Raw genomic sequence first — 17,092 nt, 5'->3', positions numbered from 1 at the left:
TCCAGGTGAACCCTAGCCAAAGGTATTTGGAATGGGATCCCTCCTAAAGCCCTGACTGGAGTAGACTGTCCAGGCAAGTAGTGATCCTCTGTAACCATTGCAGGTTTTACAATGGTGATATCAGAGGCTGTGTCTCTCTTAGCAATGGCCTCTTTGCCATTCACTACAATAGGATATAGCCTCTGGTGGTAGTTTGGTACCCTTGTTGTCCCAAGACAACCTACTGTTGGCATTTTGTCTTTCCCACTTACTGGCTCCCTCACCTTTGGTTCCCCACCTTGCCTCCATGGACACCTGTATGCCACATGGCCCCACTGGTTGCATTCAAAACATTTAACCCTAGGTCCTTGACGTGTACCTGGACTAGTGGCTTCCCCTGCTACTGGCAGATTCTGTTGGGGCAGTCTGTGCTGCCCACCATGGGTTCCTTGAGATCCATGAGCAGTACTGGGGGTCCCCCTTCCTGTGCAGGGCTGCCCTGCTTGCTAGATATAGGTCTCCCTTCTTCCCCAACTCATCTGAAGTAGCACACTGTCTATCAGCTAACCAGATCCTCATATCCTCAGGCAAAATGCTAAAGGCTTGTTCCTCTCACCAAAAGGTCTGCCAGCCCTTCAAAAGTAGTGACCTGACATCCACTCACCCACCTATGGAAATAAGTGCTCAATTCAGCAACATATTCACATACACTTTCATCTGCCTTGCGTCTATGCTCACAAAACTTTTTCCTATATGTTTCAGGTGTTAGCTTAAACAGTTCTAAAAGGCATTTCTTTACAGCAGTATAATCAAAACATGCAACGTCAGGCATTTTAGATAATGCAGTTACAGCTTTACCATGGAGTAAGGGGGTCAGGAACTATACCCAGAGCCCTTGGTCAACTTCATACTGTTTACCTACCCTCTCAAACATATGAATGAAACTATCAAAATTATCCCCCTCTTTAAACTGTGGAAGACATTTACTGACCTTTTGTGCTTCTGGGGTCCAGTTACTCCCTTCCCCATTACCTCCATGACTCTGGTGAAGAGTCAGCATCTCCTTCTCATGCTGCCTCTGCCTCTCTTGTTCCTCAGCTTGCAGATGTAACAGTTTCTCATTCTCCTCAGACTGCAAACATCGTAGTCTCTCATTTTCTTCTAATTCCACATGCCTGGCCTCCAACTCAAGTCTCTTTAGCTCCAGCTGGATTTTTAAGTCCACTGCAGAAAGATTGAGCTGTCCATTCTTCAAGGGAATCATATCTTCTCTACCAGTCTGATTGTCCTCCTGGTTACTGTTTTCTGATGCAGCTGTAACCAAGGCTGCAATCAGGTCTGCCTCAGTCAGGTTTCCATGCACCAGTCCCGTAGCCTGGCACATCTCCGCCAGCTGGCTCCTTGTCAGCTTTCCATACTCCACTGCTGACATGCTGTCTGCACACCCTGACTAACTAAGCTAACAAAAGAAATAAAACAATTGTGATCTGAACTCTGAGTATTCACTGCGTGGCTGTTTTAGAGAACAAAACACCTTCAAAGCTCACTTTACACAAGCTACAAGATTCTCTCTACCACACCACTACAAGCCAATTAGTATTTGCCAACTAATTAATATGTGATCTGGATATCCCACCACTGCCAAACAAAAATGTGACACCCGTGCCCTGGCCCAGCAATCAAGGAGCCTCAATCCTCACCACTAACACCAGAGAGGGTGTCTCATATATGAGGAAAGGATAACAAATACACACAGTAAAGTGCAATTTCCCTTAAGAGTATACAGAGATCACAGTCAGTTCAGGGCTGGTCGCTCTCTTGCTCCCCAGGTCCCCAATAAGACTCACCACTGGCACAGCTATAGGGTCCAGATCTCAGCCTAGTGGGCAAGCTAAAATCTCCAGCACCCTCTCTGTCCAACCAGTGCTTCATGTCCCTGCTCAAGTAGCTGACACACACACACACACACACACACACACACACACACACACACACACACACACACTTTGAGATAAGAGTTTACACAACCACACAGACACTTCTGGGGAAGGCTGGCACAAGTTCTCCAGCTGTGCCCCCTTTTATCTAAACTATATGGTAGTACCAGCTGCCACCACCCACTAATAATTATCAGCTACTCAAAGGCCCTTAAAAGGGTGTCCAATTATTACTGTGCAATATTATTATCCAATTGGTAGATGTGACTAAACAGTCTCAAGGCTTATTAGAGTGACCTGGTACAGGATCCTTATATACATGAAATGTACTCTTAGAGCTTAACTTATCTCTACACAAAACAGCCACAGTTGAAAGAGTTTAAAAATATTTAATAATAAATACTAAAAACACAAGACAATACTACAACACAGCACTCATCAAATGTTCAGAGATCACAGAGAAATACTTAAAACAATACAGTAGGAAAGTTCTGATATGAATACAGAAAAATAGTCTAATCTTTCTAATTCTAGCTATTTCCACAAGAAAACAAACTTCTAAGATAACTTACTTACATAGAGCATAAGGCAGTTCTGTGAGTTGGATGTTCAGACAAAAATGCTTAATAATCTCTAGTTCTCACTGTTTAAATTGAAACTGCAGTTCTGATAAAACATTACATCATTTCACACTTTTATGGTGTTCCCAGGCTGATAGAAACTGCATTTACATTCTTTTACACTTGAGCAATAAAAGACATTCCACATGTAAATTCTGGTCATTAACTTTAACCTTAAAACAATAGGCAGGAAGCCTTCATCTAGCCAGGCTGGAGCCGACTTGTAAAACATCAAAGGTAGTGATGAAATAATTTTAATTTCAAAGGACCAACAAGAAATGTTTGACTTAGCTTTCTTTACAGCAGATGGCATTGCTGCCACATTGTTTTAAGTTCAACATTCATATTTACAAATGATAGACTTATCTGCACAATTCCATCTGACTAGGCTGGCAGCCTTCACCCATCTCTACCAGTCTTCACACTTATGCAATAGCAAACTCATCTGCAGGCAAATAGATATTCACTGTTGTTTTTATGATATTCATTTAAATAGATATTATATTCACATTTTTCTAAATATTTCAAAAGCCAAGTAACACAAAGAAAACTCATTAGTCTGATATGAAAGGGCTCACCTAGATGAATAAAATGCTGCTGACAGTATGTGTGTAACTTGAGTGGTTGCTGAGATAGTGTAAGTTGTTTACAAACTATTACAAATGTAATAGTTTCTGTGTTTACTATGACTTCTAAAATTTGGTTTAAGACCTAGAACCTAAAGAATACTACCATTATAAAAATAGTTTGTGCTGAATAGTTTGCCATTTATACTTCTTTCATATTAATCCTTGTGGTGCCAGAGATGTGAACATTTGTTTGAAATGTAAGGACATAATTTGATTCCGTCAAAAGGTCATTGGAAGTTACAGTGCAAACTTCCTGAGCTCCATTGGAGTGAATGAATTACATAGTGATTGGTTCAATCTTCTTACATTCCACTGAATTTCCAAAGGTTTTCTATTAACATCAGAATTAAAAAACATAAGTTTTCTGGTGTACAGCCTTACTTATAGTTCAGTACTCACAGCCATATGTTACCAGTGGGAAAAATCATGGTATTGACTACACAGACCTTTGTTAACAGTGCAATCTCTTTGCTCTTTAAAATGTTATCCAGATTTGCCACACTGATTGTGTCTACTTTAATTATGTTCATGTGAAAGATGCGTATCACTATGACAAAAGTATCATATTTTGTCTGACATGAATACTTCATTGTGCTCCCTTTTTTTCAACAGCTTACAAGATCAGCTTCATTTCCCAGACTCCAATCGAAAAACATCTCATATCCAACTTTCTTCTTATTGTATCACGTCACCACAGTCCCTAGAAAAGTTCTTTAACTTTTCCTCTTAGAGTCACTATGATGACATACAGGGACAAAACCCTGCATACAGACCAGGCAACACAAGTTCAGTTATTGGCTTGGGCATCAGATGTTGTGACAGGATGGATGGGGGTGCCCACCTTGGGGAGAGGAATTGTGCTGGACTTCTTCCTGGAGGAGGATGGGGGCTCAAAGAAATGTTGGCCTGGGAGGATACATGCAATAAAAAGACATGACCACCCTGTGGATGGGAGAAAGGACACACACAGACCTTCCATTGTCCCATAGCTTACACAAGTGAAGTCAATGCAAGGGGGCTAGAACCTTGACTAAGAGAAAACAATTCCTCACACACATGGAAGCATGATGGTTTCTCTGCCAGCCCGTCTCACCCATTTGCTATGTGTGAACCTAACCCAAATAGTCTGCAAAATGAGTGGGGAGAGACTTCCTTTGTGGATAAATTTTCATATATGGGAGATCCTCCTGGCATGCAGACACTAGGGGTCTACAAGCATATGACTTATTGGTAGAGACAGCAGTGGCTTGATAGTAAGTCACTGTGGGAATAAAAAAATCATCCTCTTAAACTTCATCTATTCTGAATTGAATAATAACAGTTTTATTTTTATTCTGGATTTTCATATCAGAAAAAATATATAGTCATTCCAGGGATACACATCCTTCTTGTTTTCAATTAATATAAGAAATTTTTCCATCAACTTGAAAGTCTCATACATAATGTCACAAATGTAATAATTTCCCAGCTAGATTAATGAGTGAATATCAGGAACCCTAAATCAGAAAGTTTCCACTATGCTTTCCCAAGTCACATACTTATTAATGGGTACATGTTTTTCTGGAATGAATTTTCACAAGTGTTCTTCGTTTTTAAAACAGTCTTTTCACTACTTTTACTTCCCTTTTGGCAGCTACTTCTGCAAATAACCTTTCCAGTTGGCATTTCTGTTGTATTCCATTTACATTTGCAACCTGTACAGTATCCACCACTAGTGACTGTATTGCCCATGAATGAACTTCATTCTGTATTCCTTGCAGTAAATCCAAAGTACAGTAAATATGACCTGTTGCTTCATTCCTTCCTTTAGATCAGCATATCTCTCCAGAACATCTTCCCAGGAAAATGCATTGTTGTCTTCTGGCCCATCCTTATCAATCAAGTCCAATAAGGCTGCATCATCCAAAGCACCTTCACTATTCACTATAATCATGAATTGCTGATCTGCAGACATAACAACATTATCCTGACCAGTATTTTTAGATCCTGGGTCTCCTTATTCCATATTACACTCACTCCTTTTTCATCCATTTTGACATATCCAGTGCTAGTAGCTGGACTTTTACTCCCCTAGAAAAAAAAGGCTGGGGTTAATTAAATCATATTGCTTATGTTTGGAAGCATCTTTCATTTACAATTAATTTAATTTTTCATTGTACTTCTCATGATAAAGTTGCAAGTTATTTTACAGAAAAAGGAAATAGTATGGTGTTCTGTTTGATTTTTACTTTCACTATTTATTCAGTTTTCTCTGCAACCAGACCTGCAAAATGTTGTCAAGGTATGTACTGAGCAATGATTTACATACAGTTGCATAGCATTCTGTGTAATTAAAACAACTTAAATCTTTAGAGAAATTGTTTCTTATTTACTTTGTGGTTTTCATCATGTGTTAATTTTCAATGTGAGGTGCTCCTTTTGCAACAATTAATTGGCAACTTCTTTTTCCAGGAAGTAAGAATCATCTAATCCTTTCGCAATGGAGATACAGCAATCTATATGTCAATTTAGATAGTGATGTGTTGTGGGTTCAGTCTTTCATGATGTCATGGCATGGATTTTCAGCACTAAGAAAAATTTTCAGGGGCTGTCCTTAGCAACAAAATAAAATGCAAGAACAAAACACTTTTTGCATCAAAAACTGTATAATTTGATATTATGTATAATAATAAGGTCACATCCAACTCAAAGAGTTTGTTACTAACACTTGCTTTAGAGTATAACCAATGCACTTAAAATTTCTTTCACAGATAATTAGCAAAACCAACATCAAAATTCAATGCAACCTTTTCATAAAACAATTTCAGAACACGTTACATCAATTTCCCACATCTTACTGTATAGTACATTTCATAGTCCATATTTTCAAAAAGTATATGCCCAAATCAAACGTTCTTCATCTCCATAATTCTCTTTCCTTTAACCTCATGCAATAGCATTGCATAGGACAGAATGGAAATCTGTATGATAATCATACCTTATTAGTGTGAGCATCCCAAACTTTTTATCTGTTCACATTTAAAAAATGAGCAGTTGTTTCCAGTTTTTCACAAGAATTTAATCTCTTGTGTTTACTTTTATAAGACATTAAATCTTTTGTGGGAATTGGTTTAATCTTAACAAAACGTTTCTTAAAATGATCTCTGTATGAAATTGCATTTTTCTCTTTATCCCTCTTAAGCAATCCTCTTCCTCCTCCCATCTAGGCTCATAAAAAAACACCTTTAATACACTGCAAATGTAGTTTCTTGATTGTTTGTGCATCTCCCTTATATTCAGCTTCCATAGTCTTATTTGGTAAGCAATGTTCTTATTTCTATACCCTTTTGTACATCCATATTTAAGTATCTCCACTTTTACATCTCTTGAGTAAAAAGCCATACTAATCACCCAGATAATTATTTTTACAAATGGATCAAGGTTGAAAAAGTGAAGAGCAACTTAACTCTGTCTGAATCATATTTAAACTTACATTTTCCAAATCTTGATAAACTATTTGCGTGTAGGAAAGCACCTAAAACGGTTCTTACACGGACAGGGCGTGGATATGCTAATTACCTCACTTGCAGCCGAAAGGCATGCAAATGAGGTAATTTCGCGATCCAGGAAGCAGAAACCTGCCCGTGTAAGAGCCGTGTTATCTGCAGAAATGTACTCAGTTGACAACTGAGTACCGTTCTGCAAATAACACAATGGAGCCTTGTCAGCTCCAAATAAAGGTTGCATATGTTCCAGGCAGCATGCCAATGGCCAAATATGTGGCCACTGGCAACGTACCCCGATGCAAAAATGAAATAAATTTTTTTTTTTTGGCGATCGCCAATGTTTAAACGTAGCGCAGCACCGAGCAAACGGGCTGCGCTATAAAAGACAGAAAAATAAAAATTTAAAACCCACAAAGGTGGGTTTTATGCAAAGCATGAATTTACAATGCAAGGGAATAGCAGGCTGAAAACAAAATGGCCACCGAGTAGGGGTTGCTAAGGGGGGAAGCTGAGTGTAAGACATGTAACTAAGCATTAGTAGGCAATCCTATGTAAATGAGTGGTAGGATAGTGAATCGCACTGTCACATAGCAAATGAGCACATTCCCTGGAGTGTAGGAGTAGGATAAGGGGGAGTAACAGAGTAGGAGATAGGTGACATCACAGGGGGGTATGTATGAAAGAAATGAAGCTCATTGGAGCACAGTGGCATGTGAAAGATGTCAGTCACACATCATGGAAAGAGGAGTGTCAACAAGTAGGCATGGGAAAGCCAAGAAATGGAAGGTGTACACTATGGATAACACCAAAGTTTCTTACTGGGCGTGCATGGGAACGTGTGCGCACTGGGAGGTGCAAGTAAGATAGAGTGCGCACGTGTAAACGTGAGTGCACCCGTTTAAGCTGGAGTAAGCATGTAGGAGCCTGTATAAAGACCTGTAAGCTTTTTTGCACTGGTGTACACGCGGTTTAACCCAAATAAGCAGATTGTAGTCTGTCTAAGCATATGTGCGCGTGTGTTAGCCGCTGTGAGCGTGTTTGCACTTGTATGCTCGTCGCTCCCCCCCTGAGGAAGCAGAAGGAAAAAAGAAGCAGAAGAAATAGTAGGAAGCTAGCAGGGAATACTGGTAGAGCTAGCAGGTGAAAACAATCAGAAGCAGGCAATTACACAGGCAGAGCAGTAGCCCAGCCCAGCACTTAAAACTCTGCAAACAACAGTGCAGTATGTTTCTCTCAAGAAACACTGCAACAGAGGAGTAAGCTATTAGAAGTGAAAACTGAAAAAACTTCACTCAGACCAAAAATGCTAGGGGCTGCCATAGCTGTTATAAGGAGACATATGCAATATGCTGAGGGTGGTGACTATGCAAATGCTGCTGGATAACCCACAGTGAGGAGACGGAGAAGAGTGTACAGGCCCAGGGTCACCTACCAGGGGTTACATGAGCTGGAGATAGTGGAGCGCTATAGAGTGATAGAGTGGACAGAGACCTCCTACAGCAAATTGTTGAGCTGTGCAGGCCACGCCTCACACACAGAACCAACAGAGGGGAACCCATCCCAGTGGAAACCAAGGTATGTGTTGGCCTAATAATACTAGCAACTGGTACCTTCCAGAGACCAACTGGTGATATGATGGGGATATCACAGGCATCAGCATCCAGGGTACTGCACCAGTTCCTGGATGCCATGTCAGCACATGTCGGTGATCAAGTATATTTTCCCAATTCCCGTGAGGTATTGGCCAGCAATATGCATCTCTTCCAGCAAATAGCAGAAAACCCTGAGGTAGTGGGTGCAATAGACTGCATGCATATACACATCAAAGCACCAGCTGGTGAGCGGGGTAGGGCCTACATTAACCGCAAGGGCTTCCCCTCCATCAACTGCCAGGTCGTGTGTGATGCCCAGGGCATAATAATGAATGTGTGTGCTGGCTGCCCTGGAAGCTACCATGATTCCCATATCTGGCATTTGACGCAGCTGTACCAGACATTTGCCAATGGGGACATCCCACATGGTCACTTAGTGGGGGATGCTGGCTACGCACTGGAGCTGTGGCTGATGACACCCATCAGAAATGCACACACACCTGAACAAGAACGCCATAATGAGGCACATGCACAAACACGAAATGTAATCGAGCGTGTGTTTGGGTTGCTCAAGTCACGGTTCCGGTGCCTGGGCACATCTGGTGGAGCCTTGCAGTACTCACCAACTACATGTACCCAAATTGTCATGGTATGTGCTATGCTACATAATATGATTCTGCGAAAACAGCTGCAGCAGGACCAGCATAGGGCTGGGCCAAACAGCCCCCCACCATTGCCAAGGCCATCACAGGCAGAGCATGACTCGGAGGAGGAACAACCTGGGCCTGCCCCAGTAGGCAGAAGGAGGCGTGCCCAGTATGCCTTGGCCTTGGCAAAGAGGCAACACATAGCACATACACTGGCTCAGTAGGAACCCTGGAAATGATACCTCTCTGACTCACACATATAGTAAAAGGGATGCCTAAGTTGACACAACCTGCTTTCAAACATGTACAGGGAGTGTAGTATGTGCATCCAACAAAGACAGCCCTGCAGCACCACCTGAGGCATGATTGCCATGTGTTAAGCAATGTAACACCATGTAGTATATGCAAACTTGATGACCCTGACTAACATCCTACCCTCACCAAGCATGATGCCACAATATGAAGACAAGATGATCAATTACAATAATTGGCTTAAGTATTGCTTTTAGTCAAAGGGGATACAATGCCTGTCAGCCTGGGATGACATGCTGAGCAAGACACGATGCTCCACCTGCTACGGATGGCTTGCACCTATCACCCCTGGCCTTTTGGATACTGGCAAAGGCTGTTGTCATCCCCACCGTGCCTTGAATAGGTAAGGCTCAAAACACAAACTCACCTCCATAGGTATCACAAGGGATAAGAACCTAGAAGCAATGCTACCCAATGCCAGAAGTCTAAACTGCAAGATGCATGCAGTCCAAACTCTCCTCAGCATGGAGAATGTTGATATCTGTTCTGTAACAGAAACCTGGGTCAAGGCTCACAAGAGCACCCTAACACTACCAGGTTACACCTCATACCATGCTTTACAGCCCCAAAATATGGAACAAACTACAAAAGGAGGGTGACTATCAATAATTGTCAAGGATAACCACACCCCCAGGTTGGTGCCACAGCAAGAAGCAGCATGGACTATCCACGGGCAAGTAACAGTGGCTAAAGCTGCCTCCCAATTAGTAGCCTGCTACAGACCACCCTCCTAACTCCAGGAACCGCACTTGGCCTACCTCAGAACACATGAAAATATCAAGGTCTCTCCAAACAACATTATATTGGGCGACTGAAAATACTCAAACATAGACTGGGAGCATTATTCTAGCTCCAACACCCTAGGCCAAAGGTTCCTAGAATTCATAAACCAAAATGCTATGGAACAACTTACCACTTCCACAAGAGGGGTAAGCATACTGGATGTGATAATCAGCAACATGGGTACTCTATGCCCAAGATGAGAAGTGTATCCCTCACTGGTAAGATCAGACCATAGAGTAATCTCACTGGATATTCACATCCTGACCGCAGTCCCTGGGTAGAAAACCACAGTGAAAAACATGTGTAAAGCAAATGTTGCACTCCTCCAAACTGAGGTGGAATCCATTAAAGGCCTTGTGCCTGTGGAAAATATGGGCCAGACCTCAGAACCCTTTATAAATGCATTCTATGAACACATTCAGGAATGCATGGATTATGCAATCCCAAATAAAACCAAGACTCAATCCCATACACGCAGGCATCTGGCCTGGTGGACCACAGCCATTACCAAACCATGCAAGAGAAGGAGGAAGCTACTACATGATAGAGCAAAACCCAAAAACAGAAGTAATCACTGATCAGTATTATGGTAAAGAAATATGGCCACACATAAAATCCTCTAAGGCCAGCTACAACATGTTGAATCTGGGAATCTTGAGGCAATGTTACACCTGCCTCATGTACACAGACAACCCCCTCCTCCCCCCAACAAATACAAATATATGTGAGAGATGCAACTATTTAGCCAAACTGGAGGCTGAGCTCTCTGAACTCAGTACTGGCAAAAACAATCAGGAGGAGAAGGTAACCACACACACCACAAACCCAGTCTCACATAGACCTATCACAACTGCAAACCAAACACATAAACACACAAAAGCATTCCCGGAGGCTCTAATTAAAACCTACCAAAACAACAGAGGCCTCCAAAGCAGACACCCAAGCAACCACTACCTCAAAACATAGCACATGCAACACATAGTTCACAAAGTCAGTGTGCCAAACAGTCACAGCCCTTAAGGCCAAACAACATGCCTGATACACTTGCAATAGGTGACTCCATAGTCAGACACACTGATGTCCTGCTCACCAGACTGAACAAGGAAAAGGTTACAGTTAGCTGCCTGTTGCATGCTAGAATCCAGCACATAACACAAGCACTCAGGTCACTCCAAAGCAAGTACAAATATGACTCAGTCATTGTCCATGCCGGTGTGAATGACCTGAGACGTATCTCCCTGGACTACATGAAAAGAGACATAGAGGAGCTCTCTGATTATGTAGCCCAGGCTGGTATGACCCTGACCCTGAGCAGCATCTTACCCTCACCAAGAATGATGCCACAGTACAAACACAGAATGATCAGCTTTAACAATTGGCTCAATTACTGGTGTCATTCTAAGGGGATCCAATGTCTGTCTGTTCGGGATGACGTGCTTGACAAGCCATGCTGCTTCACAAGGGATGGCTTGCACCTGTCACCCATGGGTTTCCGGATATTGGCCAAGGCTCTTGCCACCTCCATAGTGCCTTTTTTATGCAAGGCTCAAAAGACAAACACACCTCCCTAGAAAACACAAGTGGAAAAAAACTAAGGGTAATGCTGCTCAACGCCAGAAGTCTAAACCTCAAGATGCATGCTCTTGAGGCCCACCTCAGTATGGAGAACATCAATGTCTGTGCAGTGATGGAAACCTGGTTCAAGGCTCCTGAGAACACCCCAGCACTACCAGGTTATACCTCATATCATGCTTTTCGGACCCAAAACTTGGACCGAACCACAAAAGAAGTGGGAGTAGCCATAGTCATCAAAGATACCCACACCTCCAGGTTACTGGCAATGCACGAAGCATCAGAGACCATCCATGTGCAACTAACCATAGGAAAAACTGCCGTACAGTTTGTAGCATGCTACAGACCACCCTCTCAAACTCAGGAACCCCACTCAGCCTTCCTGAAGACACTGGAGAGTATGAATGTCTCTCCAAATACCATCATATTGGAAGACGTCAACTACCCAAACATAGACTGGGAGCATTACTCAAGCCCCAACACCCTAGCCCAAAGGTTCCTAGAATTCATAAACTCAAATGCAATGGAACAACTAGTCACCACTCCCACAAGAGGAGATAATATACTAGACTTGATCATCACAAACATGGGGACACACTGCTCCACACCGGAAGTATACCCGTCATTGCTGAGATCAGACCATAAATTAATCTCACTGGAAATCCACATCCCGCCCCACCCCCTGCACAAAAGACCACAGTGAAGAATTTCTCAAAAGCCGACTTCACACTTCTTAAGACTGAAGTGGTATCCTTCAAGGCCCCTGGGCCACTGGAAACCACAGACCACACCGCTGAATCCTTTATAAACACTTTCTACGGACACCTTCAAGAATGCATGGATCATGCAATCCCAAATAAAACCAAGACCCATTCCCCCAAAGGCAGGCATCCTGTCTGGTGGACCCCAGCCATTAACAAACTTTACAACAGGAGGAGGAAGCTACTACATGACAGAGCAAAATCCCTAAAAGGGAAGGCATCTCTGATCGGTACTAGCAAAAAACCACAATCACTCATAAAATCATCCAAGGCCAACTTTGACAGAAAAATCACAAAGGACACAAAAGACAATCACAATGCCTTCTTTACTTATGTTAGAATCCTGGGTGGAAACTCCCAGATATGCTCAGAGTTAGTCCAAAACGACACAAAATACACTGAACCCACAGATTGCCAACATTCTGGCAGACAGGTTCAGTGCAAATCCCCCCCCCCCAAAAGGAGAAATATCTATCCCAGCAGAGTGTAGTCTACCCTAACATCTCAGATGCCCAGGTGAGAGCCACCCTCTCCAAACCTAAAAATACAGCATTAATGGGACCAGATGGTGTCCTGGGTTGCGTGCTACATGAACTCCAAGAGGAACTAAACCCGCAGATAAGGCTGCTGTTTAATCTCAGCCTTACTACAGGATACGTACCCAAAGAATGGCGTGCAGCAACAGTGGTCCCGCTCCACAAAGGAGGTGCTTCTGCAGACCCTGGAAATTAATGCCCCATAAGCCTTGACGAGCCTGGTCTGCAAAGCTATGGAGAGGATCATTATGGAACTCATAAACAAAGACATTGGGGACCTACAGACACTGGATCCTACCCAATTTGGCTTTGCCAAGGGCAGATCCTGCCATTTAAACCTAGTTGACTTTTTTGAAACAGTCACTAAGGCCATTGATGAGGGTAAGGCAGTTCACACTGCCTACCTTGACCTTGCAAAAGCTTTCGACACAATACTCCACTCGGGCATCATAGACAAGCTCACCAGCTCAAATGTAAACCATATGTCATAAGATGGGTTGCAAACTGGCTCAAGAACAGAACCCACAAGGTCAGAATTGCTGGAGCCATGTCAGACTCTAAGCCAGTCACAAGCGGTGTCCCACAGGGCTCTGTCCTGGGACCTCTCTTGTTCGGCATTTATTTTTCTGAGGTGCAAGCAAACATAGGAGGATTGTGGCTGAAAAAGTTTGCAGATGACTGCAAACTGGACGCCATAATTGATACTCCAGCGGACACAAGCATCCTTCAGAAAGGCTTCATAGAAATGGATAACTGGTGCCAGAGCCATGGCCTTAAACTGAACGGCATAAAATGTATAGTCATACCCTTTGGGAAAAACAAGGTACCCACAAATTACCACATAGGTGGTAATCCATTAAGTATGGAAGAAGTAATCAGGGACCTAGGGACACAAGTTGACAGTAAACTCTCATTTGACACTCACATTGCCAAGGTGGCTAGGAAGACCTTCTATATTGGCCACCTTATCATGAAAGCATTCACATCTAGATCAAGAGAGGTCATTGTGCCCCTATACTCTTCTCTTATCAGGCCCATAATTGAGTACAATGCCCCATTTGGGATGTACATTACCCGACACCTGCAGCAGTTAGAAAGACCCAAAAGTACCTCACCAAGAGGATAAAGGGTCTCAAAAATTTGTCATATGCTGCCCGGCTGAAGAAACTCCAGCTCTATTCAGTCGCATGCCACCTACTCAGAGGTGATCTATGCCTGACGTACAAGGCCATGTCCAATCCGGAATTAATGGACATGCTCCACCTCAGAAAATCAAAATCCATCAGAGCCACGAGAGCGATAGATTTGAACCTCAACACAGAAATAAATAGGATGTGCTGGAGGGACAGATTCATAACCCAGAGGCTCCCTACACTCCAGAACAGAATCCCAGACCATGTTAGGCAGAGGCCCTTACTGACTCTCTTCAAGAGAAATCTTGATGAGTGGATGGGAGATCGTAGGTTTACACCGGGGGTCATCTCTGTGTCACTACTAGACAGAGGCACAGTAAACTAAACCCTAAATGGGCATAATATTCACATTCCAAGGGGTGGCGAAAGCCACACACAGTCTGGCTAGGCTTATAAATGCCCTAGGGCAGATAGCCTAGTATGAACCTGTGAACCTATGAAGATACAAATTGTACAGGACACTAAGGATAATCACAAGGCTTTCTTAACTGATGGTAGGAACCTTGGTGGAAATTCACAGATATGCTCAGAATTACTCCAAAATTACAAACAATACACTAAACCCACACACATTGCCAACATCCAACCTGAGAGGTTCAGTGCAAAATCCCCACCCCCACCACCAAAATGCCAAATATCTATCCTAGCAGAGTGCTGGCCCCCTGACATTGCAGATGCTGAGGTAACAGCCAGAGTCTCCAAAGCAAAACACACAGCATCAACGGTACCAGATAGTGTCCTGGGCTGCGTCCAACATCAACTCCAAGAAGAATGGAACACCAAATAAAACTACTGCTCAGTCACAGCCTTACCACAGGATATGTACACAAAGAGCAGTGTACAGCAACAGTGGTCCCTCTCCACAAAGGTGGTGCCTGAATGGATGCTGCAAACTATCACCCCACAATCCTGACTAGCTTGGTCTGCAAAGCTATGGCAAGGATCATCATGGACCTCAGAAATAGATATTGTGGACCTACAGACACTGGATCCTACCCAGTGTGGCTTTCTTAAGGGCAGATCCTGCCACTTAAACATGTTTGACTCATTTGAAACGATCACCAAGGCCATTGATGAGGGGAATGTGGTCCACACAGCCTATCTGGACCTTTTAAAAGCCTTCCATACAATACCCCACTTGTTCATTATAGATAAGCTCACCAGCTGAAATATAAACCCCTATTCAAGTAGATGGGTTGCAAACCAGCTCAAGGACAGAACTGACATGGTCAGAAATGCTGCAGCCATGTCAGACTACAAACCAGCTACAACTGGCATCCCACAAGGTTCGGTCCTGGGACCTCCCTTGTTTAGTATATATTTCCCAGAGGTACAGGCCAACATGGAAGGACTGTGTCTGAACAAGTTTGCAGATGACTATAAACTGGGCACCATATCTGACCCTCCAGCTGACACAAGCATCCTACAAAACGGCCTCATAGAAACAGACAACTGGTGCCAGAGCCATGTCATCAAGCTAAATGCAGAAAAGTGTATAGTCATCTCCTTTGGAAAAACAGTAAGTGTCCACCAATTACCACATAGCTGTTAACCCATTAAGTACTTTAGAAGTAATAAGAGACCTGGGGACACAAGTTGATAGAAATCTTGCATTTGACAACCATGTGGCCGTAGTGGTTAGAGAAACATATCATATACCCACCTAATCATGAAGGTATTCACATGTAGATCAGGGGAGGTCATCGTGCCTCTTCAGTCATCCTTCATCAGCCTCACAATTGAGTACAATGGCCCTTGTGGGATGTACCTTAGCAGACACCTCCAGCAACTGGAAAGACTCCAAAAGTACCTCATCAGGAGGATCAAAGCGCTCTAACAGATGCCATGTGTTGCCTGATTAAACAAACTGCAGCTCCACACAGTGCCATACTGCCTGCCCAGAGGCGATCTGTGCCTGATGTATAAAGCCATGTCCAAGCTAGAATCAATGCACATGCTGCACCTTGTAAAATCTGAATGCCAGTGAGCTATGCACATGAGATACCTGAACCTCAGCACTGACATAAATAGGACATGCTGTAGTGATTGATCCATAACCCAGAAGCTCCCTCCACTCTTGAGTAAACTCCCAGTCCAGGTTAGCCAGAGAGTCCCTCATTGACTCTCTTCAAGAGGAATCTTGATGAGTGGATGGGAGATGGTAGGTTTACCCTAGGTATCACTTTTATGTCACGGGTAGACAGAGGCACAGTATACTAACCTTGAAAAATGTCATGGCAAACTCCAGTTAAAATGTGTGTTGAAGGACAAACACACTCTCTGACTAGCATTAGAAATGGCCTAGGGCACATAGCTAGTGTTTGTCAATGTCCACCCTAGTTGCGGAATACACTAGTAATGTTGGACAAGCCTGGTTTAAGTAGTCCATAGCTGAACAAAATGCAACATGGTCATATTTGCACAACTGGCCCTTAACCAGTCTGGTGTGCTCAGTATGAATATTTAAAGCAGTGATAGGACTGAAACCCAGGATACTGTCCACCACAGTGAAAGTACTGAACCAGTACACTATAGGATATTACAGTGTTTGGTCAGTATGAAAGAATGTTGACAACTGTATGAAAACTATCCATGGAAACCCAGCAGGCACAGCATAATCCCTGTTGGGTTCAGACACAAAGCAGTTGGACAGTAAGAACACAACATGACTTCCAACACACAACTATAAATGTGAAATATTGTTGAAGTTCACACACAACCACAAATGTGGTAGACCTCAGATCTCAACATATGGAAAGCTCACACTGGGCATGCTCACACACTTTGATAAATGAGACATATGTCAGGCAACAAGCCATGGAAAGCATGAAATGGGCATGCTCACACACTTAGGCCATGTCTCAGTATAGCAGTTGGCCACACATATCTGGCATTTGTATGTGTTAAGCCAGGAAACTCCCACAATACAGCAATCTGCCCAGTGCACACAGTTAAATGACAACAGAGACATAAGTAATATAGTGGATCCCTCTCATATTCAAACATCTTCCACAGATACACAAGTTGTTCATAGAAACAGGGAAAG

The sequence above is a fragment of the Protopterus annectens genome, chromosome 2.part0 (genome assembly GCF_019279795.1).
Source record: "Protopterus annectens isolate FY-2018-M chromosome 2.part0, PAN1.0, whole genome shotgun sequence".
NCBI lineage: Eukaryota > Metazoa > Chordata > Ceratodontiformes > Protopteridae > Protopterus > Protopterus annectens.
The sequence above is the reverse complement of the archived record's forward strand: the minus strand, read 5'-3'. Positions refer to the sequence as shown.